Source organism: Aythya fuligula, chromosome 3, assembly GCF_009819795.1.
Source record: "Aythya fuligula isolate bAytFul2 chromosome 3, bAytFul2.pri, whole genome shotgun sequence".
In the NCBI taxonomy this organism is placed as follows: Eukaryota; Metazoa; Chordata; class Aves; order Anseriformes; family Anatidae; genus Aythya; species Aythya fuligula.
Window position 1 is genome coordinate 19,522,195 of NC_045561.1, and position 24,738 is coordinate 19,546,932.

Here is a 24,738-nt window from a genome sequence, read left to right on the forward strand (position 1 = left end):
CACCTGACTATGTGGGATAGAGATAAACTATTCTCCACCCCTTAGGAATCCTCTGCCACCTCAGGGTTTTCATTCTGCCTCCCTAAATAAAACTGTGTTGCTTCCCATGAATAACATTTTTAATAATTTAAAATGTCCTTTTTTAATTATTATTATTTTTTCCTCACTGTCTATTATGTTTTGCTCTGTAACTCCTTCAGATTCTGCACCCAACCTGTATCTATTGTCTCATTAATGAGGCCAGCTAAGAGTCATATATTTCTATTTAGCTGCCCGGGCAACGAAATGGAAGCACGTGAGTGGATAGCACTAATACAACCAAGGGCCTCCCAGGAATAGAGTGAGAACACAGCGCCTTTGATTTATAAATAGAGATCACTATTTATAATGCATAAACAAAATGTTTCATGATTTGTAACCCTAAGCCAGGCAGTTATATTGTTAAAATAAAATAAAAAAAATCCAAATGCCTACTGTCTATAGAAATAGAAACACTTATTTACGCAAGCATCATGAGCATACTGGCTGGTATTATATGAACTCCTGCCAATTGAATGAGGTACTTGTTAATTGCTGCCCCGTATCTTCAAGGACCAAAGGGGTAGAACAGTGTCATGTGAGGCAACATGGGATCACGTAGCAGGGCTGAACCCAATCCAGGTTAGATTTAATGTTCGGAGATGATCACATACTGTATTACCCATGTCCAGCAACAACATTTTGATTACAGGAATGCTAAGCTCCTGGTCTTAACCACAGCCAGCACTTGCTACTACTGAAAGATTAATGTTATCTCTGTATTTAAGGAACCCTCATATATGGCCAAAATTAGACTGTAAAAAGTGCATTGGTCTTGGAGTGAAATTGTTTTTTAGCAACAGACTATAAATGCATTTCTTCTACAAACCATTTGGGTCCCCACAAAATCCAGCCAAGTCAAGGAGTTCCTGCCATAAGCAGTGACATAATTACTACTTTGTACACCCTTGCAGAAACATTTCAGGAGAGGATAAAGCAGTTCCTTAAGTTCTACTGGGCAAGGTGAAGTCTTAACATCAAAAGGGATGTAGGTGAGTGAAAGCAGGAAATTGAATTTAAGGAGATAATGTCCAATTAGAAAACAAGCATTTGTTATCTATTTTAAAAGCAAATAATGCTATGTCTGTCATGAATTGCATAACTAGTGTTTCTTATTCCTACTGAAACATCTCAATTCACCACTTATGTTGTCACGTATGCGGCTAGCTTACTGTTTGTTCCTTCTAGCTGAGAAATGAAAACATCTATTTCTTTTCTACTTCTCATGTTCATGAGGTAGTCTATGCTCTATGCTATTAAGCTAACTAAAAAAAGAAACAACCAAAATATCACAAATCTCTGTGAAAATGCTATCACTCATATTTGAACAAAACTGGATAGCAGTTAAAATTAATCAAAAGAAAAAATGTGAGAAAATTTCTGTCTTATTTGACAGGTCCAGCCACAGAAGTCTCAAAGAGATTTTAGCAAGTATTCGATGGATTATGGATCAGGCCTAATTTATAACTAAATCTGCACAGTAAATCAATACTGCTGGTTAATGGCACTGATAATTTACTATTGTGGTTTTAATACTAACATTTACACTGTTAAAACATGATGCAAAAATTAATGTACATGTTGTACTGTACTACAAACTAATTCATGCATACAGTTATTGTTGTTAAAGAGACAATAGCCATTAAAATTTGATGGCCAAGTCAGGGTATTAAAATAATAATAATTTTTTTAAAAAAAAGATGACTTACTACTGCTCTTTTGCTATTTAACCCATCATATAGCATGTGGAGTATAGTAAAATTGAGTTTGCCTCTAACACGGAACTAAAATTAAACATCACTGAGATCGAGTTTTGCTTTTCAGTATATGTTGACAATGGAATAGATGAGGTAATGATGCCTATGAAAAAATTAACATCTTAAGAAACACTTGTGGAGACTTATTTTTGCAAAAGTTTTCTAAACACAGGCCCTTTGACTATGTTGCATAAGAAAATAATGGAAGGTAGCTTATTTGACAAATATATTTGTTGTTTAATTCCCCTTTCATTGTTTATAGTATTAACATCCGAATAAATATTTACTTGAAAATGCTTCTTTTGAAGATTTCTCTTTTACCACAGATTGTCCCTTTGAGAGCAAGTCAGCTTTTGTTTAAGATGGGGTCTAATAGCATTGCAATTTAAAACTAACTTCCCTTGTCTAAGAAGAAAATCATGAGGAAGACTTTTGAGAATTGCAGAACTAATAAAATGCATGCACTTCTGCCCCCATTCTTCCCTGCCCCCCCCCCCCCCAAAAAAAAAAAAAAAAAAAAAAAAACACGTCAGAATGTTCAGTCTCAACATCCTTCCAAGTTTTTTATTTTCCTCTTTTTAATATTGCTCCTATTTATTTTTCTTTCTTGTTTTTCCACAACATTTTAACTACTTAAAAAGCAAACCTTTCCTCAGAACTGAATAGAAATGTTTAGGAAATATGTCTCTATTTAATTGTGGGGATGCATCCTGAACACACTGCCAGCACATATCCCTACAAATATATCCCTATACATTCCTATGAATCAGAATTGCTTCAACATATAGCATTTGTTGTTGTCACTGCTTTGCTCATACCTGATCCTCTGTGCAGAAATAAGAATAAGCACCTTTGATTTTGATTGAGCTAACTCCAACAGAAGTTATGTTGCAAGTGCTAGCCAACAAAGGGCACCAGACTGAGCCTCTTCTGTACTCCAGTGTATCCCCTGCTGCTAGATGAAAATATATTCCCCAGTAGCACAGAATTATAGGCTCAAGCTTCCATGTCTTCCTTTACATACTATAGCAAATGTGGATACTTGCAAAGAGCTGGGACCGCCTTATATCATCACTTATTACTAAATTCTCAACTTTGTTCTGCAAACTGAGGACAAGACACAAATTAATTTTACTGAAATTCATTTGCTCTTTCCCAAGCCTGGGTGTGACAAAGCCATCTGCAACCTCCTTTATCACACCGCAGACAATGGTGAAACTCCCCGGTTCAGCAATAAACACTTCCAACTAATAACATAAAAGTGACTAACTGGTTATTGCCCTGTTGTTCTTCAAACAAAGAATTCTCGCATTTCTCTACTCCTCCCTCAACACAGTCTTTTCCTCCCTGCCAAGCACTGAGAAAGAAAAGAGGGATGAGAGGACTTCTTACACTTTCCACTCAACTCCCTTTACAAACCCAAAGGTTTGTTTGGGGCCTAATCCTGCTACAGCTAATGACCTTCTGAAAAAAACTTCAACGGAGCCCTGGTGACACGCTACCAAAACTTTCTGCTCATGGATCTTGGCCCTCTCTCTGCACCAGAAGTGCTGAACAGAGAAGATAAGGGATAAAACTGACATTAAAATGTCTTCCCTTCAGACGTGCTGAGTACAGGCACCTTCTGTATTCCCATAGCATAAGACCACTCCATGGGCATTTGCAGGTCCTCAACAAATAATGCACTAGCACAGGCATTCCTCGGAAATGACAGAAGGGACAGGGGAGTATTATAAAGAAAAGAGGTTTGCATATTATATTATTTTTTGTGACATAAAGAAGAAGGGGAAATGCTAGCTGAACAGAGTACTTATTGACTATGTGACAGCCTGCACCAAAATGACACTTGTTTGTAAAAGCACTCGCACAACTCTCCTGCACAGCTTCTGACTGACAGGGAGATTCTGTCCCAATATGCCCCATGTAGGTTCTGGGAGTCTGGTTAACACTGGGAGCAAGAAAGAGGGAAGCACTAACTTAAGACTGTATTTACACAAAGACCTTTCTGGACCATAACCCATGGTCTCATGATGATGACCCAGTTCATACAAACTGAAGCAAAACATCTTTGCAGTTCTAAGAAAATGTGATGTTTATCATCCATTTGGAATAAAACTGACATTTCAGAGAAAACGGATATTCATTCTATGCATACTGTACTGATTTCAATTAAACGTGTGTGTGAACATATCCCAGAAATTAAAATAAAATAAATATTTAAATGAACAAAACTAATACTTGTGCTGTAAGAAAAAAGGCAGAGGGAGAAGAGGACAGAGAAAAGAAGATATTTTGTAATGCAAGAAGTTCAGCCTATTCCTTTCCCAAATTAAGTGTATTATTACAAATGTTGACACCTGGTATTTCTGTAGCAACAGCAAATTCCCAAGTACTTCACTTATCAATCACATCTTGAAGAAAGGGAATACCTATGGGGAGAACTGCAGCAGATAGCTCACAATGATGCCATGCAGTAGTTCAGGACAGGAAATAGCAGGAATACACCATCAAAATCAGAATTTCATGTAAGAGTTCTTTCCAGAAAAAGAAAACAAGACTGAGATTGTACTGCCATGGTATACAAAAGGGTGGGGTACTGTTTGTTTGTTGTTAGGGGTTGGGGGGGGGGGTGGATTAGAGAGCTGAGGATGGGAAGCCTATAATTGCTATAAGTTCTAAAGGGAAAAAAAAAAAAATCATCTCCATGTATTCTGTAGGATGCCTTTCTGTGGTAATTTGATGAGGAGCTTCAGACACAGAAATATGCACAAGGTACTATGGAACCGGACAACTTTTAAATTCATTTATCAAAGTTCTTACAATTCTTTGTTCAAAGAAGGCAAAGCAATCAATATTAAACAAATAAAGTTCACCTGCATCTATCTAAAGCATTTTATTAAATACAAAGCTGAGGGTGAGATACTGCAATTGGTTAATGCCTGAGGCTTTCATCTCTGGAGACCTGGGTTCAAAGCTTTGCCCAGACAACAAAGAAACACATTTACAGATGTCAGCAAACCAAATTTGATAGCTGTTTCCCTGAAATACTGACCATATTTTTCCTTATGCTTGCAAAATATCATATATACCTCCAGCACTAAGCAGTAAGAGCAATCTTTCTCACACATTTCCATCAAACTTCACATAGCATAATTGGCCACCCTTTTCAGAGGAGACCTAGGGCAGAATAGGCAGGCTTTAGGTTGTGTTTAATGTACACTGGCAGAGCTCTTTTTAGCAACTGGCTGAATTGTGCTGCTAGACCCTTTTGTGGCATTTTCATCAATCTACTTGCTGATACGATTGCCATCAACATCACATTACCTGCACATCCCTTAAGTGGACATTAACGTAAGGATTACTGATTTGTGTTGTACCCAAAATCTCCATGTTCCTGACAGTTCAGTTTACTCACAAAATAATTAGTAACAATTTCTTGAAAATAACCATTGCACATAGATTTTTGCTACTGGCAAAACCCGTTTCAAACAGCTTAAAACTTAAAGGACTCACAACTGATCTGAAGGAAAACCTATATTACCATTTTTATGTTATTATTATTAAACCATTATTACATGCAAATACCCATGCAGTGCTTGGACTTTTCCATATACTGCACAACTTTCAAGACATTATCCTTGTGGACAAGCCAATCAATTAGACTCATCTTCCTTTTCACTTCATTTCTTCTCCCTCTTCCTTCTAAACATCCAAAGATCCTGCAAAGTCTAAAACTGGAGTCTGCATCTCTTTCAATTCAGTCCAATTTGCAATCTGACTCTGATATAGATGGATAGATACTAATTAAAAATATAGCAAGTTACTTTAAGTCTAACACTTTGTTCTCTGTAGGGATCGTGACTTCAGAATGTTGTAGAAACTAAAGCACAAACGAGCCACTGCTATCCACTTTTAACATCGCTCACCAAAACCAAATCAGAACAGGAAAAAAAAAGGGGGGTGGGTGGGAATGACACATTTTCTGTAGGGCTGTCTATATGCAAAACTGAATTTTCACTGCCTCTAGAAATATATTTGCCTTTTGTAACAAGACTCAAATTGATAAGCAGACTGGAAGTGATCAGCATAATCAGAAATTCTCATCGTACTATTTTCTAATATTTGACAGGTTTTCAAAGATTTTTTTTTATGGTTCAAGAGATTCGAAACAAATAACATGAATTTCCAAATGTTTAAAGAACTTCTTTTCTCCTTTTTCTTTTACCTGATTCCAAATCTTATTATTTCTTTCTATATTTTTCTTGTTATTTCCATTTGTTTCTCCAAAGAAATGTTGCCTTTTTTGGGGGGGAAGAAAAAATATAAAAATAAAAAATTAAAAAAAATCCTCAAAATATATATAAAAAAAAAATCCCCAAAATTTCCTTGTCAACATCATCTTTTCTACAGCAGAAATGAATCCTCACTTTATTACTTACAGAAAAACAGAGAACACCAAAGGAGGAGGACTGCAAAGTTAATTCATGAATGTTTGTAAAGCATTTCTGTAAAGATTTTCTGAAACTATGCACTGCAAAAATACTACTATTGCATTTTTCTGCTGTTTTACCCAAGTCCTGCCACTTTGATATTCGATTCTGCTTCTTAAAATCCCAGACTTAACTCAGTTTTTACACTTCTACTCTGCTCCATCTAGTGGATTATTGATTTTTGCAATGAATGCTGCAACGATAGTGTTCTAATACACCATGCTGGGCTAGCTATTAGGGCAAGGGACCATGTTCAAATGATTATTTTTTTGGCCATAGAAGGAACAAATTAAGTCACATTCCTGGGTACCTGGACACGACTATAGGATTCTGGCAGCATGTTCACACAACTTAAATGGAAAAATGGTGTCATTTAATTATATCACTGAAATGAGACTAAGTCAGGGACAAGCCTTGATTATAAGGGACAGGTGGCAAAATTTCTCCTGGTGCTTACACAATTTACTAGGTCAGTCCTGGGGAAAAAGCTTATTCCATGCCTGCACTGCTTTGCTAAAACACTGATAACCTCCAGGCTTCATAGCCTAGATTTTAGAATTTTCTTCTTGCAGTTGGTGATAGGCAAAATTAAGTTACACGTTTGATAAGTTGTTTTGACTATACAAATACCCTTTTTCATCCAATGTCTCTTCAGTACACAGATGTTTTGGGGTTGTTGCTTTTGTTCTTTTTTTCTGTGCAGCACTGTTCACAATGCTCTCTTTAAGACTACTCTTCACAACTTCTGCTACCTTTTCACAGGAAATAGTTAAGGTAATGAGAGTTTGATTGATGAGAGGAAAAATTAGGTAATTAGTCCACCCTCATGTGTAGCTTATTTCAAATCAATGTATCTTTAAAGGTAAGAATATTTGTTTTCTTTTCAAGAGCAAATATAAAAATACTGAGCCAAGAAAAATCCCCTGCATCAATGAATCAATAACTCTTGTTCATACATGGAATCATAGGAGCCAATGACTCAAAGACAGTGTTATTTGTTTGCCTATTAGGCTAAGGGTAGGATGCATATTCTGTGAAGCAATTTACAACATAAGAAGCAAATATTAATTTACTCCCTGAGCCACATAAAGTTACTATGTTATGCTTGGTTTCAACTATGAATCTAGGTTGAAAAGTATTAAAAACAGGACCTATCACCATAAAAGCCAAAATTCAGTTCAAATATTAAGCCCAGAATTCCAGAGTTCTCAAATAATTGTGGGATTTTTTTAATACTTATCTGTTTGTAGGGGTGGGTTTTTTTGTTTGTTTGCTTTTTACCATGATAAGCAGCTCCAGTAGTTATGTGTAACAGGACGAAGTAAGACTAACTCCAGACTGATTTGCTTTTCAGGATTTTATTGCTATAGTATGCAGTTATATATGCACTTTCTATCAAAGAATCTTGAAGTGTTCCATAAATATTAATTCAATAAGCCCCACAACATGCTGGTGAGATAGCTCCATATTATTTTAGATATTATAATTTTGCTGGAGGCACACAAAGTAAAAGTGACTTGTTCTGGAACAGAAATTGGTCTTGATTCCAATCCTCTGATTTAAGCACTAGAATTACTCTCTCCATGAAAACCTGGCTGCCCTAGGATCAACTGCAGCTTTGTCATTGACTTCAATGGATCTATGATTTCATGAAAAAAAAGATAATAATATAATAAAGACAATAATGTATAATTACATAAGAATATAATTCCTTAATAATTTGCAACTGAACACTACTTCTTAGGTTCAACAACCTGTATTAGTTGCTGTATCTTCAGTAGGTTTCCTCCTGGAAACAGATGACTGACTTCATCAGAGAAGAAGTAAACATTTTAAAGATTTTAAGAATGAATACAACCGAACTGATATAATAGCTCTGGAAATATGACAGTACAGTCCTCTACTATGTAGTGGTATAGTTCATGAGAGTCACAGTTCTGACATTGCAAATATGACTGCAGACTTAATTTTCAGAAGTGACTTCCATTTTTACATTCACAATTTTGCAATCACCGTAGTTGTGAGAACAGTGATATGCATTAAGGTAATTGATTGTGCTTTGAAATCAAGTAATCAAATGAGCACCAATTAAGCCTGCAAATGCTTGACGCCACAAAACTACAAGTAAATTTATTTTTCAATGCAAAGCTCTCAAAAAATACACTATCAAAGCCGTGTCTTTTTTTCCAAATCAGCCCCACACCAAGTATTTACTGAATATAGAAAGATTCAGACTGGCAGAGTTGGACTTGATGATCCCTATGGGTCCCTTCCAACTCAGAATTTTCTATGATTCTGATGGCTCTAACTGCAGTCTTTTTCTATTTCAGTATCTCACTTGATACTTAACAAACAAATCATAGATTCACAGAATGGAATCACAGAATCATTAAGGTTAGAAAAGACCCCCAAGATCATCTGGTCCAACCCTCCTATACCACCAAAATCACCCACTAAACCATGTACCTAAGCACCACGTCCAACCTTTCCTTAAAACACTCCCAGGGATGGTGACTCCTCCTGTGTACTACAACGCCTAGCTTTGTCCACTTGGCCCACAGAAGGGAGCCAGGACCTGAGCTGAGATTCAGGCTCCCTGCAGAAAGCATGGGAGAAGTTAGACGTCTCAGGGCACAATACAAACTAGCCAATGTACACACATTGCTGCCACCAAGATCTGGATTACATGGTCAATTCATATGGAACTGTCCCTCCAGACCTTCTGTAAATGCCCTGCTCCATTTAGGATCTCTAGCCTCATTCCTGCAGGGGGTAGGTCACTATGCCTTTTCTTCACCTACCTGGGATCGCTTCACTTGTAAAATCTAACAGTATCAGGTCCTTGAGGTTTACAGAACTTACACAGATGTAACACTCTCCTCTGTCAAAAGGAATGAAAAGGTATCCCAGCTCCCAGGAAACAGCTCTAACTGTTGTGTATGGGCCATTGGACAAAACAGAGAAACCATCCTGGATGCAGCAGCCATCTCTCTCCATGCCCACAGCCTGGTGGCCTGCCTTAAGCCTGAGGTTGCGGAGGCACACAATGGGTTCACAAGTAGATCACAGAAGAAATCAACTGTGGACACAGTTTTATGTCCATCTGTTGAGGTGTGAAGGGTGTGCTTTGAGATGGATTGAGCTCCCAAGAGACTCTGATTCTAAACCTCAAGTAGAGTTAAGCAGAAGATAACTAGTAAGCTGTTCAGATCTGTCAAAACAAATAAATTTGTGTGTGTGCATAGACATATGCCATTATAGTTGGTACAGAAATCCTAAAAGACACAAACTCCAACACCTGTGTACCTCATGAAGTTCCTTGGTTGGAAGATGGTCAGGATTTCCCAGGAATACCACTTTGGATTAAAGCAGGTAATTCCACTGACCTCCCCAGTTCGCGAAACTGAAGTATCTTGGTAGAATCTAGCATAATTTTCTATGAGATTATTGACATATATGCAAAATTCCCTGCTGATGATTAATTTAATCTCAGGTTACCATTTATCATTCCAGATTAATATTAAAACAAAACAACCAAAAAATCCTAGACATTTTTATGTTCCAAGAAAATTAAAAAAGGGTTCAAGATTGTTGGACTACTCATCCCGAGTATGCAAAAACTTACTACTGCAGATAGTATTTGGTGCTTTACTAATTCCAATGAAACTATGAGGAAAATCCTATCCCATAATGAGTGTTGGCAGTACTGCATCCTGAAATTGTAAACTCCTGAGGCATAAACCTGTCTATAAAACTTTTGGACATCTAAGGTGCTATAAAAATAATAATGCATTCAGCTTTATGCAATTTTCAGCTAAAAATCAGTCAATCCCTCTTCTTTGCCCTCCCTCCTCCACACAGCTACTACGAAAATTTTGTTCTCTTAGGGTAATATATATACATTTAATGCAAAATTTCAACAGGAACCATTTTTATGGTCTCCTAATAAACCCTTGAAAACAGGGATTTATAATGGAAACAGTGACGGACCCTTAACTACAGTGTATGCAACTATAATAAAAAGAATTAATGTAGTCAATTTGTACTACTGTTCTCCGAACAAAAAAAAACCCTATTTCAACTGCAATCCTTTCAACAGCTGATTGGCAAGCCTGTCCATTTCTAGTCTGCAGTGTTGTCAGTTGTCTTCAACATGATAATGAGCCTGTCACCATATTCAAATAGCCCTGTGACAGCATGTTTTGTGAGCATGACGTCCACTGCAAAGGGTCTGTCAAAAAGCACCTTTCAGAAAATGAAAAGAGAATGCTTTTCTGATGATAAATCTAATTTCTTCATAGCTAAAAGAGTGAGATTTTTCATCTGATTTTGTCAGTGTTGTGTTGCATGTGTCTTCACATAATGCATAAAAATTTTCTTCTGATGCATAAAATTTTAAAGTTATCTGTAAAGACAAAGTGAGAAATAATAATCTTTTCTGAGTTCACTGGAGGCTTTGCATAAAACTGCAGTACTGTTGGTTTTCCATTAAATTAAAACTGGAGGGGGGAGGGAATGGCATGGGAGGTTAGCTTGTTACCAGAAGCAAATAAGGCTCACAGTAAAGATCTCAAAGTCTACACACTTCATTCATTAGAGTCTTCACTCTTTTCCAAACAGCCTATTAAAAAAATCTCCCTTGCTCTGTGTGGTCCTAGTTAAGTCTGACCAGGTTGCATGAAATTCTCTGGCTTTCAGAACATGGGGGCAGAACATACATGTGTGCAGAGCTCTCAAGTATTGTTATGACTCATGACTGGTATGCAAACTGTAGCGCTATATATTCCATCTTCAGCTGCCACCAGTGTCAGCTTTGGAAATTTTCACCGAGTTTTCTCTGAGACTCAGTCTACTTTGCTACATAAGACTTCCAGGACTAGGTATCCTCAGTGTAAGAAGGTAATGGCAACAAACGCATTAAAAAGGAAGATAAAGTACTTCAGTAAAATAGATTTCTTTGCATTCGTGCAAGCTCCTTCAATTAATATATACAGGAAATATACAGGTGCATTAAAACTTTATTTTTCCTGCTGACAAAAGCTGACCTTAATTTGACTTCACCTTTTAGTTTTTTTTGTTTTGTTTTGTTTTGTTTTGTTTTTTAATAAGTAACTTGAGGAATCCATGTTTAAGGGAAAGCGTTATAAAGAGAAATATAAAAATCAAAACCAACACACAATAAAGCTTTCTCTCTTGCTCTCATTGGGTGAGAAAGGGGCGGCAATGGCTGGACTTTGAAGTCTGGGGCTGAATGACACACGAACCTTGGAGAAGTTCCACTTCTAGAAGTCCTATTAACACCATGCCATTTTATTAAGCAACTCTTGTTCACTTCATCTTAAGTTGACTATTATAAAAAGGGGATACTATTGCCTATATTATGGTAGAGCTCTAAAACTTAAAATAACTATTCTCCCCCACCCCCCCCCCCAAAAAAAAAGTTTATAAGTTCCTGAAGCATTTGCTAAAGAACAAATATGTTGTATAAGCTTAATAGTTTTCAAAGTCAGTAAACAAGTTTCCGGAAAATCTGTAAAACCCAGTGAACCTGTACTGTTCAGGTACCAGAGATATGGATTTCCCCTGCTATCTAGTAACTACTATTCAAACTGAACACTGTATGTTTACTACTAGTATTACCTAATGTTTTGCAGGCAAGTAAGAATATGAGGTTGATGGTCATGAAGGCAACAGAAGGGCTGTACCTGCAAGAATCTAATGGGATTTGTTCAAGGTTAAGGACAGACATACTACAGGTGTGCAAGTGTGACTTACCTTCAGCACCTTCAATGTTTGCCTTTGAGAGGACCTGGACTGCTTTTGTCTTAAAACCTCCATTTTTTCCTTCCGTTTACAAATATGAACAAATATAATAGCCATATTTATTCTACCTATAATTCATGATTAAAATTATGCGTGAGTAAGGAACTTGATTAACTCAGGTCTAACAAGCTGAAACAATAAAATTTTACTGAGTCAATTTTTGGTTGTTGTTAGTAAGACATTTTATATAAAAAAGCTGTATTTTAAATCTAGGTTATACAACATGGTATTCCACCCTTGATAACATAATCTAATATACCTGTATCTAAATAAACCACAAAGGTAAGATTTTTAAACATTTACTTGAAGGCAACTAATTATTATGCAGCTTTAGACAGCACAAATGGACAATCAACATTAAACATGACTGATTTTTAAATTCTTCATTGCTCAGCTGGAGGGAAGTATTACAAGGCCAAAAAACAGAGCTGTGGACAGCTGGCTTTGTGCACTACCAGTTCTCTGCCTCAATTTTCAACCCATTCATTTCCTTGGTAAAAAAAAAAAAAAAAAAAAAAAAAGAACAGAGGGGAAAAAAAAAAAGGCAAAAAAAAAATCTAAACTGGGCCACACAAACATACAAAGCAAGCCTGGGTCTCTAGGACTTTCATTGTCTCAGGGCGTCGTCACCACCCTGAACCCTCATTAAAGCTGAAGAGATGCTGGAACGGCATTAAAATGAATGCAAACCATTTGCCGCAATCTTCTGCTCACACCATCTCCAAATGAAGGCAGGCATTGCATAATCCAGGCAGCTAGAGCTCCTGACAGGTGGATGATTTATGCTCATAGTCGGAAGAATCGGAGAGCCTGCAGAGGACACAGCATGAGCAAGGTGGTGGCGAGACAGATGCTCTCAGTGGGCTTGCAGAGGCTGGCAGGCTCCAGCTAGCTCAGGTGCAACCTGAACACTTTAGTACTGAACTCATATTGCCTAGATTCCAGCACAGCAAGATACCATTTACAATATTATGTACAGTAGATATACTATCAAACCTATCTGTGTGCTATATATTTTTCTCTGTGTATACACACACACACTATACATGTGTATATATGTTTTCCTATTTGCAGTTCAACTTACAGTGTTTATGCTCGCTTTGCACGTGCATTTTCTCCACTGAAAAAGGAAAGGGCAGATTAGGACAAATTCTGCATTGTTACTGCTACACAGCATAAGTGAAACCACCAGAGTTGAACAGATGTAAGTGGGGGAAGAATTTGGCTCTAGCTTTTAGAGAAGAGAGAGAGATGTGGGATAATGAAAATCCTCAGTGTTCTAAGAGTGTTTGAAAGCTAGGACAGAAAATGACCAGAGGAAAGATGAAAACACCTACAGGTCCAAATGCACCGGAGTATTCTAGTCACTTATGTTGAGTGTCTGCAAACACAGGAAATGTCACAATTTCATTGTCCTGCCGTAAACACACAATATTAGCAAAATATCATTAAAATGACACTTGTGTCATCTACATTTTAAATTTACTTTTGAAGTGGAATGACTTCTGCTTTGATATTTAGGTATGTCTAAAAATCCCATCCTAAACTGCAACTTTATTCCCAATCACATAATTCACCTTCCTATTCAAAAGGGAAGTATGCGTAATAGATGTGGGGATTTGAACTTTCACTCCTGTTCTGTAAGAGACCGAACTCTTAAAAAAAAAAAAATACATCAAAACCACACACACACTAACAAAACATTATACCTGTTCATATCACACAAACAGGTAGAAGCAAATTTATTCCTCTAATAGAAAGGTAAGCAAGGATTAAATTATCCTAATTTGAGCATATCAGCAAAATAAAATGCTTTTCCTGCCTGATATCCTGTTCTGCTACATTTTCCAATCTAACCTGTTACTTAACAGAGTCTGTCGTTTTCCAGGGCAACCAAAGAGTTAAAGCATTCAAATATGCACACTGCAGGTTATCTGGGTTGAATCTGGGACTTTGCTGACTCTCAACTCCTTTCCACTTTAACAGATGGGGTCAAAGGTGGAACTGCAGATGAGAATTAAAGACACATACATCCCTTTAATCAGATAACACATTCAAAGACTTGCAAATTCCCAAGAAGCCACTTTACAGGCACGTGTCATGGGCCAGTCCATCAAGGGGGAGGGAACTGTGGAGAGGAGTTGAAATAAGAGGACTTATTTCAGCTAACCAGCATTAAAAAAGCAGGAAATTAGAGAAAACAAATGGGAACAAAATAGGATGGATTGCTAGCATTCAGAATGCCTTCTGATTGCACAAATCTCCCTAGAGAGAAACTCCAACATTTGAAGCCTTCACACTCTGCATCCAAATGCTTTTTCTAACTTCATTAAGCAGCCATGTTTAAGAATACTTCATAACAAGTATTTTAATTAGAGATGAGCTGAAGTATCTTGCCAGCGTAGATATCTTCAGCAATACCAAGATGCCCAGGAGGAAATACAGTCATTCAGCCTGGCTAGTACTCACAAAACAGTGCAGGTCGGGAACAAGAACCTCAAGAAATTAATGATTCTCTCTCCCACCTGGCCAGAAAAAGATTGCCTAGAGGATATGTGGTTGCAGCGACTACTTTCTCATCAGCATTCGTCTGATACAATTGTGGTATGAAGAAGAAAAAGAATAGAAAATCATGAAAATGAGAGAAGATAAAAAGAGAAGAAAGAGGAATCTCAAGTCATAGCTAGTCTGTGGATTTGTTCTCTGATTACTGGATTCCTTTGCACCTTGCACATCACCAAGCAATGGGGCATGTAGCATGCTCTGTAAGACAGAAAGCACCGGCAAAGAGTACACCTGTACACATAAGGCTCAAAGGTGTTCCACCTTTTTTTTTTTTTTTTTGTCTGAAAGCCAGCCAGAGATTTGTATTTTGGGGTGATGCTCTTAAGAGCTGTTGAAAAGAAGGAGCCTTTTCAGTCCTTCATCATAAGTTCATCACACATACAGCTTCCACTCTCGGCCTGAGCACCTGAGGTATAAATTAGAGCGTACATACATGATTTCAGATTTTTTTTGTTGTTGCGTCTTTGAGCAAGAATTCCCTAAAGAAATGCATTTAAACTGGTGCTTTAAAATAGTTTTCTACTTTTTAAGGTAAACATTGATTCTTCTATTTCAATATATAGCAATCTCATTTGTCTTGAAATTGGAAGCATGTTTTCATTAAAAGTTTGAGAGGGAAACCAGCAAATGACTTGTGAACCACAAAATCTACTTAGAGCAACACCTCTCCTAACATTTAATAATCCATGGGCAGGTACCTCATTCTGGATCCAAAGTGTACTCATGTCACTCCCTAAATCATCCTACCTTAACTGATTCCACACAGTACATCCAGAATTGCAGTAGTTCTGGTGACTACAGGTACCTTCCTTTTCTCACTTTTCAGTGGATAACACTTGGGATTGGTCACACAATGAAATGTAAACTGCTATTTTCTTAAGCTATTGTTGAATTTCAGAAAATATGAAAATGAGGTACAGATCGGGAAACAGAGACTTTGGACACCATTGTAAGCCCAAGCTAGTAGGCTGTCACTAAAAACACCCTGTGGCTGCACAACTATTTAACAAATGATTTAAGACAGATCTGTTGATTGATTCAGACCAGGAAGAAAGGCACAGCCCATCTGGAAAGCCTTCTTTCAGTCATCCACTGTACTGAAAAGGAATATTAGAAAAAGACAAAGGGCAAAGATGGTGTGATAAATAATTTTGATAGGGCTGACTGGAGATGCCAAGAACAGCACTGCTGTGTGGACTACCTACCTCTTGGCTAGAAAAAAGAAAGACAGAGAAAAGTTAAGCTCATAAGTCTTCTATTATTTGCTGATTTCCAGGATCTGCATGTGTATAGCATGCTCAAAGACAACATTTTTTTCTTGCTAGTCAAGTGATTTTGCTGGAAAACATTTCTAGGAAACCAACGAATCTGCCTCGGAGGGCACAGACAGGAGGCTACACTGATTACAGAACTGTATCATGGACTTCCTTTTGGAAAGTATTCTAATTTTTCTAAATTAACTATTTTAAAAATTAACTGTTTTAACATGGACTGCAATAGGATCCTAGAGCAGCAAGTTGTTCAAATTTTGTTGTTTGAAACTGCTGCACTACAACTGTATATCAAATTGGCATCTAGAATCATTAATCTAATAAAGGACTATTGCAGGTTAAAATAAAACTACGTTTTTCATTTATTAAAGATTAATACCTATATTAAGTCACTATTATGTGAGTGAAACAGAGTCCTCACATAGTTTCACTTTTCTGTGAACTACCCAAAGAAAAAAAAGAAAAAAGGCTGGTTAGATGAGATCTATTACTAGAATAACTAGTAAGCATGGCAAAATTCGGCATGGCAAAATTTGACATGACAATTCACTGCTGAAGATGACATTTATTTCAGATTTCAGATTGCTGACTTTCAAGCACAAAAGCCATATTACAGACTGTAAACGAAATAATATTCCTGCCTCAAATTGTGATTTAGTGAGTTGAAGTGACAAAGACTGCTGAAGTTGAAGTGACTGCTGAAAATACCTCCGGCTTGAAGAAGGACAATGATTGACCATATAGAAAATTGTGGCTTAGTTACATTAACATCCCAATAAACCAAGTTGATTGGAACATTTTTTGTAGGACAGGAGAGATTAAGAAGTGTGAAATATTCGAGGGATAGCACCATGTGAGGTCAGAGGTAACAATTGCAGATGGTAATTTTAGCACTTCTTCAACTCATTCATTGCTTTGGCTGAGTGAAGAGGCCAAGAGAGTTCCTGAACCTCCAACCTTTTTGATGCCAATCCATCCCAAGCAGCAAAAGTCTGCCTGTACACCTGCCACGTGGGTTCCGCGTAGCAGCACCTATGTCATTTCAGCACTTCACCCCTAATAATCCCACCATACATCCTGAAGTTTCTACTAAGACTTTACGACTTTACACAGTGAAAAGTCTTACTGAGGAGATGCAAACAAGAATACAAAAAAAAAAAAAAAAAAAAAAAAAGGGGGTTGGCTCCAAAGTGGCATTTCAGAGATACGCATTTGCATCGCTGCTGAATGTACCTTCTACATGGGATGCTTAGTCTATTCCCCTCAAAGAGAGGATGCGCAAGAATCTGCAGGGCAAAAGAAAAAAGAGAAGAGTGAAGAATGCAAATAATATTAATGACACACTTTACAAAATGACCCCTATTTAATACAGAGCAGGACCCATATAGAAGAATTCAAGCACTCTGCAATAAATGGCAGTGCCATATTGATGTATGTGTTTATGGGTGGTGGAGACCAAGAATGAAAGGGAGCTATTTGTCTGAGAGCTCATGGGAAAAGATGCTGTATCATGCACAGTCCTACATCCTTCAGACTTGTCTCTACTTCCCCTTATCACTTATAATGCTGTCATTGTATTTTCAGTGCATAAGCAAACGTTCACATCCTTTTTTTTAAAAAATAAAAAATCTCAATTTCTAGGAAATTAGAAAAATACAGCTTCCTTATTTTTGGTTCCAAAGAAGACATGACAAATTAGGATGTCCAGTTAACAACCTCTGATTCCACTGATTATTTTTTTTCATCCTAAAATTATTACTTTTAATGCTATTCCAATATAAGTAGACTTCTGAATCTACAGAACCTCCTCCTCCTAACTCTGAATAAGTAACAGGTATGATATGTACACTAACAAAAACACCACAGACTTCAATCCCATTCTAAAACTTTTACGCTCCCTACCTTTAATAACAAAATAGTACCATAACCATAGGCCAAATGCCTTCTTGGCCAACATGTACCTGACCCAAACAGCTACAGTCACTAGAACTCTCACCAGTGATGGCTGTGGGAGCAGAATCAAGCCTAACATCTCATCCCAAGCAAGCTGCAGATAGCTGGGCCAGCAACAACTCTGATCTCAGACATGCAGAAGCCAGCCTCAAAAATGTACCCACCTTCACACATCTACAGAATGCCGAGGAACGTGGACAGTTCTCAAACACAGACACGTAAACCCCCCTACTGCTATTATATATTCACTTATATTGCCTCTTCTATGGAAATTGAGTATTTGTTCAAAGGAACAACTGTAAACCAAAACTGTATCCAGTAAGAGAGAAATTTGACTGTAAAGCCTGTGTCCAGTGAACTGCTGGGACTCCTCTGTTTCATTCTGGAGAAATTAGGGGGACCAAAAATGCTCAGAGTCAGACCACAAGGCAGACTGGCACAACACTGCAACACAAGCGCTGTGAGAAGTTCTCAGGGGGCTGACAGCTGCTCCTACCTGTAGGTACTTCGGCGTGATTTCTACCCCCCAGAAAGAACATCCCCACCTCCAATATTTGCTTTGCCTTGAGTAATTTTTTCATGGATGAATAGAAATGCTAGTTGCTTGAGCTCACGATAAACACTAACCTGCAGTTGAATCGTTTGTCCATCCTCATCAGTTACAGAGAGTGGCTAGTCATGAGCCATGTTTTAGGGCAGACAAATTGGGCTGTCAGTTCTAATGTCTGAGCTGGGCTATCAGGCCACATTTTGGTTAGGGGGAAAGAGGCCTACTTATGAACACCAACAACACTTAGAGATTAGTTTCTATTGTTTCCAAGGAGATTTAACAGGTCCTAGTATATATTAAACCAAGCACAGGTTGCATGAAAGCAAGAAAAGGAAAGAAAGGGAGAAGAGGCAAAGAAAAGAGGGAGTGAAAAAAGGGGAAAAGTGGGGAAGTAAGAAAAAGAGGGGTAGAGGGGAATGGAAAGGGGAAGAAAGAGCAAAAGGAAGGGGGAAAAGAAGTAAAAGAAGAGTAAAAAAACGCTTCCAAAAATACCTGTAGTAGAAACCAAACTCCCTCGTAGCACACTGAAACACAGAAAAGCCTTGATACTCAAAAGAGACTTTAACAGAAGGCACACTCTGTTATCTCTTGATGTGATAACACGGGAGCTTTGTTTAATATCCTGTATTAATGAAGGAGCTCCTTAAGTGTAATATTACAATAGAGAGCATAAGAAATATCACTGAGGTCAATGCAGTTCTATTAACTGTCATCCTGTACAGAAATATTTTCTTTGAATACCATTAATGCTTTCTCCTTCCCTTTGTTCTAATTTCTGAAGGCAGCAGGAACTTAAACTTCCTCCACAATAATTTTTGCTTTCTTCTTCGCAGACTAATGGTATTAGACTTTGAGAGAAATTTACCTTGGCAATGTCTTATGTACAGGTCTTTTCAAAAGAGACGTTGTTAGCAGGAATCCTATTAAGCAGGCTTTTTTTTGCTAGCCTCAAAACATAGGTCATAACACATTTCTAGTTATAAAGAGGATTGCTTAGTTTTATTTATTATTTTCAGAGAGAATCCATTAATCTGTTCCTCTGCGTATCATGCATCTCTTCACATAAGAGTAAACTCAAACTGTCTATTCTCCCTGCTGTATCAGATTCATTTTCATAGATTGTCAAAACCAGAAAAGATCAATATGATAATTTAATCTGATCTGCTGCCTAACACAAGCAAAAGACATTCACACAGCAATCTTTGCATAATAATAATTTACGCTTGAAAATACATATGCCTCTCTAAAAATATATTATTGTACTTGACTTAATGAAACCTCTTAAAGTTCAAAGCAAAAATACGTTATAGAGCACCCCTATTTTACTGGCTGCAAAATTTAACATATACTAAAAAAACGTTTAACTAATACATAATATTCTTCTGGTTCATTACAGTACTGTGTCCATCTAAAAGGCTCAAGCATTTTAAAAACTGTCAGTAATTGCTTTTTTTTCAGGTCAATGCTGAAGTGAAAACTCAAAATACAGAATTTCTTTACAGAAAAGGCAGATTCTGCCTATTGCCTTAACATTACCCTAGGGATGCTGAAGTGTATTTTGAAAGACTGTATAAAACTGTTCAAAAAAACTCAAGCAAACTACTGTATGAGAAACATTGAAAGAATGTGAGCATAATATCCAAACCATACTACAACGTTGGAAAGAGGATTCTTCTGGGAAGGGCTACACGAAGTCACCATTGCCAGATGACAAGCTTAGAGATTTTCTATTCGTTTTTGGAGGCTGCCTGACTGCTAACATACTACCAACAGCAAAGATGCATCAACAAGAAAAGGTATATTGCCGATTTCCCACAACATAGATTGCTAAACCTGTGATATGAGCAGCCATCTAATGTAGCTCCACCAGCTTCCATTTATACTAAGTGAGGATGTGGCCTCCCATTTTTAATAGCTGGACTAGTTAAGCTTGAATTTTGTCACCATGGTTATTCTAGCTGGGTGCTGATGGCAATTTCTAAAGGCCATCTATCCTTAAAGAAAAATAGGAATGTATTGGAGATATAGTAGGTGTTTTAGTGTCAACAGTTGTGTAAGAAGTATGAACTAGCACTGTCTAGTAAGGGCTAAGACAGGACACAATTTTTCAGGTAATCTTAAAAAATGTTATTGCTACACAATACCTCTCTTAACTGTAATTCTGAACCTTTCTATGGCATAGTGATGGATAAAACTGAGGCTGTGGCTTTGCCTACATGGAGAAAACTAAAACATAAGGAATAATCTCTTGAGAAAACAGTTGTATGAACACTGTATCTGAAACAAAGAGTAATTTTATTTTGGAATAATTACTCCAGTGGAATTATTTTGTATGGATTGTTATTCTAAGTTCCATGATAAATTTGTAATAGCATCTTCCATCACAGGTACTTAATAGTAAGCCAGTCCAATATTAAAAGGCATAAAGAACTAATGGGTGACTGGAAGTAGAATTCAACCAGACCTACTAGCAAAAAAAAAAAGAAAAAAAGGTCAGACATCTACCCATGATTTCCCACATGAACTTGCACAGTTTTACATCCAATTTCGTGTCTTAGAAAGGAAAACAAAATCACAACCCCGCTTTCTGAATCCAACTAGCTCTATAAAAAGGTAAAATTGCTGTAACACCCAATCCTGCACATGAACTTAGATTTAATTCTACCACCTGAACCAAAGTAATCACTGGCTTCTGAAGTGTTTGAAAGGCCAAACTTAAAAGACTGATTATAAAACAGCAGAAATGAAAACCAGAGAATGTTTTAAAGCACTCATAAAAAAAAAAAAAAAAAAAAAAAAAAAAAAGGAAATTGTGGGTTTTTCACCTTATAGCAATTACTATATTATTTAGAGAATCCACGAATCCACTAGGGATACATTTCAAGTGTTCTTCCCTCGACTACAGAAGAACTTTTATGTTGTTTCATCTGTTCTTGTGAATCTGAGACAATCCATCAAAACATAAGCAGTCAAAGAAACGATTATTTCCAAAGCACCAACTGTGATCCTTGAAAATCTGATTTTTCATAATACTGGAATAAAATTAAAAATGGAAAAGTGTAAAATATCCTAGTTGAGTAAAGTGTACTCCACTGTACATTAATATAACAATAACCATTACCTAGGAATGTAAATGAAACCATGACACACTTATATTTGTCATGCTTAAAAACTCATTATCATCTACTGAATGCTTCAGTATGAAGCATAACACATACTCAAAAACCTCCATCCACTTAGACTTATGTTTTCAAGTAACAGCCCGTGGGCTATAACAAAACGAAACGTTCCTCTGAATCAGCCTGTAGAAATGTTCTTGTACCACTCCACAGGAGATGCAGACAGAAACCATAGTTTCAATGCCACCCCAGTTATTACATTGCTTTATCCCTCCTTCTCTAGCTTCTGGCCTCAATTGTTAAGACTTGTTGATGCTTCTAAATTATTAAGAACCTAAATAATTAAGAACCTTGATCTACATGTTATTGGCTATGACCCATCAACATCCTTGACAATAAAAGCAGAAATTCCCTGCTCCACCCTGTCATACATGAAGGAAAATTCATTTCCCTCCCAACGTGTGACCCTCAAGACATGGCCTCAAAATTCTGACGCTAGGTCTCTCACAGAAAGACTGGATGCTAGATGAAAACTGCTAGTATCTTCCCCCAGTAAATGATTTAACATGCAAGTGCCATAAGATAAAGCAACTATGGGTATATTTGTTATAAGTCTGGTCTTTAGACCAGTCGGCCTTCAGACCTTACCCTAAAAGTTGAAATAAAACTTAGGATCTTTTTCCAGGTACTGAAATGAATTTCATATAACAATTCACAAAATGACAATGTAATAAAGTCTTTCCAGACATGAAGGGAGGGAGGCAAAATGTCTGCTAATTGTTTCACTTATGACTTTATTAAAAGATGTTTGTTAAGGAAAATTTCTAGAAGAAAACTCCCCATCAACAGGATAACAACAGATTTCTGGAAAAGACGCATATTGGCAGATGTGCAGAAGTTCTTGTAAGGAATATGATGTTCTTCTCAAAGATGCTTAAACTTGATTTTATTTCAGGTCTGCAACTAAATTTTTTTTTAAATAGATTTAGGCTGTCAATTTCCAGGCATGCTGTGCCATCAGCATGTAGAGACTGCTGTGACAAACGTGGAGGCTGTAGCAGCAAATTTTATTATAAACTGGTAATTGAATTGAACAGGTTTACATTTGAATAGATTTACTGCCGCATGATCTCTGACATGCTGCATGGGACTGAAACCCTTGTCTATACATAAAGAAACATTTAAGATGCTCTGAGCTGAGATAATGCCTACTGAAAGTCCATGCTAATCAATACATTTACACCACTTTACACATGGAAAGAAAGAAGTATATTATCTTTCTTTACATTCTGTGCATAAAGGATGCTGTCAAAGTCAAAGCCAAAAACTCATCTCCAGTCGTTCCCATACATTAAACAACAATAACAAACAACTGTCTCCACAAATACCTTCCGACTAAAGCAAATGAAGAAACCTCTATTCCAAACACAGCTATAAATTGTAGTATGAATCAGCATTGTTTCGGAAGTAAAAGTAGCCACTAAAATGGACTGGAAAACAAATCGCCCTTACAGGCTCTTTCAAGTTGTCCTGTTAGGTTGCAGGTAAGCATTATATGAAAGAATGACAAGCTAGCTCTCTTCTAAATAAACAGACTCGGTGATTAAAAGTAAGTAGAAATTGCAGTGTGTTTTGACGGAAAGACTCACACAGTAAGAGTGGAAGAACTACAATTTGCTAAGGAGGTGAGCTAACAAAGGAACCTTCCCTGCAAAGGAATTATTTTGTCATTGCAGAACTTTCAAATAAAGGGATGTACTGTTAGGGTACACAATTTATGTAATTCTGACAAAGTAAACTACTGAGGCTGAGTTGCATCCACAGACAATGATCATTTGTGCAAAAAATCTGACTCACATGATTCTGATTTGTCTAAATTACTTCAGTTACCAAAATTATGTGCAGAAATGTAGTAATTCTGTGCACAACTTTGATAACTGAGATAATTACTCATTTGTAGAAGAGCCACTTAATTTCCTCACGCAGTCCCAGAAGCTGCACACAAACTAGATTTGCAAATACATGTGTTAAGGGACATGCAACTCTGTCTCCAAAATTTAAACGTGGTCTAAACCAATTCACCCGAATGGACTCTTGGTAGCACTGTTCCATCTCCAAACAGGTTGTTCAACGTATCTGTATGATAGCTTACTATTGATATGGGATACTTAACTTATCAAAAAAGATGTTAAGAAGCACAGTCCCTTTCAAAGATGCCATGCTCAGACATTCCTTTCATTCTACAGTTTATCTAAGCATTACAGCTTTAAAGAACTGCTTCGAGTGGTCAATGACATAAGGATTTTTGGCAATTAAGGAACCTGCCCAATACCACTGGAAGAGAGGGTCAAATCCTGCCGTTCTTACTAAGTCAAAATCCCCACTGAATCTGACAGGAGTTTTGCTCAAGTAAGACTAAGGACAGCAGGATTTGGCTCACAGGATCATAGCGTCTGCCAAAGCAGTTGTACAGAACAAGGTTTATTCTTAGTAAGTATAATCCAATAAGAATATGTCTGTAGGTCCGTGATAGGCCTAATTTGCCCATCATCTCTCCACTGGTCTACATTGTTCTTGGATTTTACCCTGATAGCTGTATACCTAAATCTGTTTTAAATTACCATCAAGCAATTTGCAAAAATTAGCCATTTATTAAAGCTGACTTTTTAAGTACCATCAAAACAAGATTGTATGGGACTATTTTAAAGTGGTTGCTTAACACAAAGTACTCTCCACTGGAGATAATATTTAGAAAGCATTACATTGATTTTATTTTAAAAGGTTATCTTGCTCAGAAGTCCATGGCATATTCTGTTATTCTTTCTTGGTGGTTACAGTGCACTACAATAATAAACTATGCAATACATGCACATAGAAGTGTATGAAGTGCACGTAGTAGTGCACATGCTTTAGCAGCAATAGAAGTGCATGTCAGGCAACCAAGAATCGAGGAATTATGTCTTTTTCTAAGGCAGATGAATCACGTTCCAGGTGAGAAAGCACTGTTCCTTGGAAACATTCTCTTATGTTTATCTATTTTTCAGTAACTTCAAATTGTAACTGATGAATCAAAACACCCAACATATACTTACAGTGACAAGCAGAGGTTCTCACATGCTTAGAAATAAGAGG

General features: G+C 37.1%; 1 protein-coding gene across 4 annotated transcripts in view; it reads right to left on the bottom strand.

Annotated features, from left to right (window-relative positions):
• ESRRG (estrogen related receptor gamma) overlaps window positions 1-24,738 on the bottom strand; it is a 381,509-nt gene that overhangs the window by 86,023 nt on the left and 270,748 nt on the right. The gene's annotated exons all lie outside the window — the stretch shown is intronic.